Source organism: Akebia trifoliata, chromosome 15 (genome assembly GCF_017979445.1).
Source record: "Akebia trifoliata isolate Shusen 1 chromosome 15, ASM1797944v1, whole genome shotgun sequence".
NCBI classification, from domain to species: domain Eukaryota; kingdom Viridiplantae; phylum Streptophyta; class Magnoliopsida; order Ranunculales; family Lardizabalaceae; genus Akebia; species Akebia trifoliata.
The window spans coordinates 26,893,044-26,897,597 of NC_141389.1; positions in this window are offsets into that span (position 1 = coordinate 26,893,044).

Consider the following 4,554-nt stretch of genomic DNA (forward strand, 5'->3'; position numbering starts at 1 on the left):
AGATCATCCTCACCAAAAATCAGCCCAGTCCAAGACCTCTAACCCATGTTTTGAAAAATGTGTTTGCCAAACTGTTGGCCATTGAGCGCTACCCATATATATATATGGGAAATGTTCAGCACCCTAAGTTTTACCACACACTTTAACAAACGTTTTTTGTCCTACATGGGTTAGAAGTTTTGGAATGGGCTGATTTTTGGTGAGGATAATCTCTATGATTAGAAGATCATCCTCCCCAAAAATCAACCCATTCCGAAATGTTTAGCCCCATGTTTACACGTTGAAAAATCGTGGACCGTCCATTTTTTGTAAACCATTTTTGATGGGGTTAGAAGTTTTGGAATGATCTGATTTTTGGTGAGGATGATCTCCTCACCATAGAGATCATCCTCACCAAAAATCAGCCCATTCCAAAACTTCTAACCCATGTAAGACAAAACAGGTTTGTTAAAGTGTGTGGTAAAGCTTAGGGTGCTGAACGGGACCTATATATATATATATATATGGGTAACGTTCAATGGCCAACTTTTTGGCAAACTTTTTGGCAAAACATTTTTCAAAACATGGGTTAGAGGTTTTGGAATGGGCTGATTTTTGGTGAGGATGATCTCTACGATGAGGAGATCATCCTCGCCAAAAATCAGCCCATTCCAAAACTTCTAACCCATGTTTACAGGCTGAATAATCGTGAACCGTCCATTTTTTGTAAACTGTTTTTGATGGGGTTAGAAGTTTTGGAATTGGCTGAATTTTGGTGATGATGATCTCCTCACCGTAGAGATCATCCTCACCAAAAATCAGCCCATTCCAAAACCTCTAACTCATGTTTTGAAAAATGTTTTGCCAAAAAGTTGGCCATTGAACGCCCCCCCCTATATATATATATATATATATATATATATATATATATAGGGAAATGTTCGGCACCCTAAGTTTTACCACACGCTTTAACAAACGTTTTTTGTCCTACATGGGTTAGAAGTTTTGGAATGGGCTGATTTTTGGTGAGGATGATCTCTATGATTAGAAGATCATTCTCCCCAAAAATCAGCCCATTCCGAAATGTTTAGCCCCATGTTTACACGTTGAAAAATCGTGGACCGTCCATTTTTTGTAAACCATTTTTGATGAGGTTAGAAGTTTTGGAATGAGCTGATTTTTGGTGAGAATGATCTCCTCATCATAGAGATCATCCTCACCAAAAATCAGCCCATTTCAAAACTTCTAACCCATGTAAGACAAAACACGTTTGTTAAAGTGTGTGGTAAAGCTTAGGGTGCTGAACGGGACCTATATATATATTTCCAGGGACATATGTAAAAATAATGGTCGTTCAAAATATGGGTTAGAAGTTTTGGATTTAATTGATTTTTTGTGTGGATGTTCTCTATGATGAGAAGATCATCCTCGCAAAAAATCAGCTCAATCTGAAACTTGTAAATCTATCAAAAGTGGTTTACAAATTATTGGTAAAAAATCGATGGTCCACATTTTAAATCACTTTTGATGGGGTTAGAAGTTTCAGATTGGACTGGTTTTTTTTTTTTTTTAGACTGATCTTATCATCATAGAGATCATTCTCACAAAAAATCAAATCAATCCAAAACCTCTAATCCATATTTTGAATTTTTTATTATTACATTATTTTCACCTATATATATATATATATATAACTGACGTGGAAGTGTGTAGAAACCATAGAAGCTTTTCATCAAGATACGAGTGAAAAAGTATTTATAAGTCCTACACACTTCCACATCAGGAAAGTGAGTTGTGAAGTATACCCTTGAGGTCAATCCAACACGACTCTTTATAGTATGACGTTTTCATTATTTAAAATCTTTGTTGATTCATTGCCCCCAACTTTCAATCAAGCAGTAGATCATGGTTCATTTCTTTGGAGGAATTTTACATAAAGAATTATACTAAAAATTTCAAATAATTTGGTATTTTTCAATATTCTTTTTCATTAATTAAGTTGTGTGTGTGTGTGTGTGTGTGTGTGTGTGTGTGTGTGTGTGTGTAACTAGGTGATCCCTGTGATTATGAGCCAGCCCTTGGTCCATCAGGTTTTGCCGACCCAAAAACCAATCTTATCCAACGGGACTAATCCTTGGACCGCACACACCATCCCACCATGTCACGTGATGCCAGTGATGCCATTAAGTAGCCACCATCACGATTTGGTGGAGGGGCATATAAACATTCGAAGTCACCACCTGACGAGACTCCCAATCGCTCCTAATTAAGAAATTTTGATTTTCCCACCACCCACACCATTTATTGAATATCTTATAAATGCCTATTTTTGATGTTTGACTTCAACGAAGTCAGATGTTGAATAAACCGACCAATAAAGGATTTGCTTAAATCATGGTTTAATTTCAAACAAAATTTTGCAATGATTCATACCAACAATTGTAATGGAAATATATTTTTAAGAGTTATTTTATAATTTTCGAATAGATAGTTTAGGTAGTTTTATTAGGGTTGCAACTTGGGTGGGCTATCCCGAACTCAACCCGATTTTAGGTTGGGTAGTTATATGAAAAATGAGTTGAACCTTAGTTAAGAATCTCAACTCGAATTGAATTTGGGTTGAACTCGGGTGGAGGCTTTGGGCAATCCAACTTATCTTGAACCCAATGCCATATATTTACATATAAATATTTTTATTTATTTAAAATAAAATATTAGTTTTCTCTTCTTAAATATATTTGTAAAATTAAGGAAAAAAAAATATTTTTATTGATTTTTCTTTCTACATTTAAATCTATTGCTATATATGTATGAGCATAGTATTTTATAGATTTTTTTAAATGAAGAGTTGTTTTTACATAAATGTTGAAGAGAAAAAAAATAAAACAAGACTCCAAGAGTCACAAATCACAATTCACAACTACGAACGTCTCTCCATCTTTATTCTCTCCCATTTTTTCTCTCTACTTAGTATTTACATTACTTATATTTCCTCATAGACTCATAACTAGGATCAATTATTTCAAGAAATCTTCAAATCAAATAAGTCGTCGTCGTCTTCTTCTTCTTCTTGTATGTTTGTTATAACTTTGATAGCATAACTTTCATAATGTGGGGTATGATTTAATATGATTTGTCTAAATATTATTTAAATGATGGATTTAGAGGTTGTATGCATATTTATTTACTAGTGATTTTATTTTTTAATATTGTATTTCCTTTTTAAGATATAAAATAAAATTAATGCATCGACGAAATAAAATTAGGCTTACTCAATAAGTCCAACTTGTCTAAAATTACCTAAGTTGGTCTAACCTGAGCTCAATTTCGACTTGAGCTTGGGTTAATGAGTTCTAACCTGATAGTCGGATTGAATTGAGTTCAAGTTGAGGGTTCTAAAACTTGGGTTGAGCCTCCAACCAGCCCAAGTTATAGTCCTAAGTTTTATAATATGAATTTATATCAACGATACTTTCTCTTCTCTCATTATAATAGTAAATATATTTGTAATGGCACATTTTAATAGTGTCATTGTAATACAATCATTTCAAAACAAAACAAAACAAAAAAATTGATAAAAGCCGTAGGTTGTTAAGCCACCCCATAATATTATTTTAAATCACGCTTGAAATGACAAATAAAATAAATATTTAAACTTCATTCAAAATCAATAGTCAAAGAGAAAAGTCATTATTTTGTTACGGGGTATCTAATTTGTCTAATTAAGTATACATAAGTCTGAAAATAATGATAATAACAATAATCTTCAGTATCATAGTCTACACAATCATGCAATTATTAGTGTCGGCAACATAAATCCTATTTCATCATTTAATTCTATATTGAAACGTGTGGAGGGATATCCTTGGAATACACTGACACGTAGCTCACATGGATGATGCCGACCCATCACATAGTTCAGAGGGTAGAATCCATAGATATCACAAGTTAGTATAGATCGAAAAGATGGATTTGATAACTGTATTGTTGATTGACAGATGTGACAACCCATACCCTAACAGATCAATTGTAGCTACTCTAGGACTGCCAAGGTAATTGTAACAACCCTTGCAATTGACAAACCAGAGGGTAAGTTAACTACTCTAGGTCAAGTCATCGAGGTTGTCAGACAAAAATTACAGAGGAAGAGTCTTATAAAAAGAAAGGGGCAGTTCATGAGCCAAGTGAGAAAAAAATTTAACTCTTAAACTCTTCAATAACACTACACTGATTCTAACTTGATCGTCGAAGTGGACCTATTGCAGGTCCAAACGGGCAAAGATTGCTTTTGAGAAGTATCTCGAGGTAGAGCTAATATTTGCATCTACAAAATGCATTTTGAATTAAGGGTATGTTTGATTGCACATGGAAAATATGGTGGAAAATCAATTTCCATGGAAAATGACATTTTTCAAGTGTTTGATTGCACATGAAAATGGAAATTCATTTTCCACCCCATTCAAAAAATCCACTAAATCATGGATTTCACTTTCCCACCCATATGGGTGGAAAAATGAAATCCACCCATATTTTCCATTCTCAATTCTTCCCTACCACCACCACCACGACCATTAC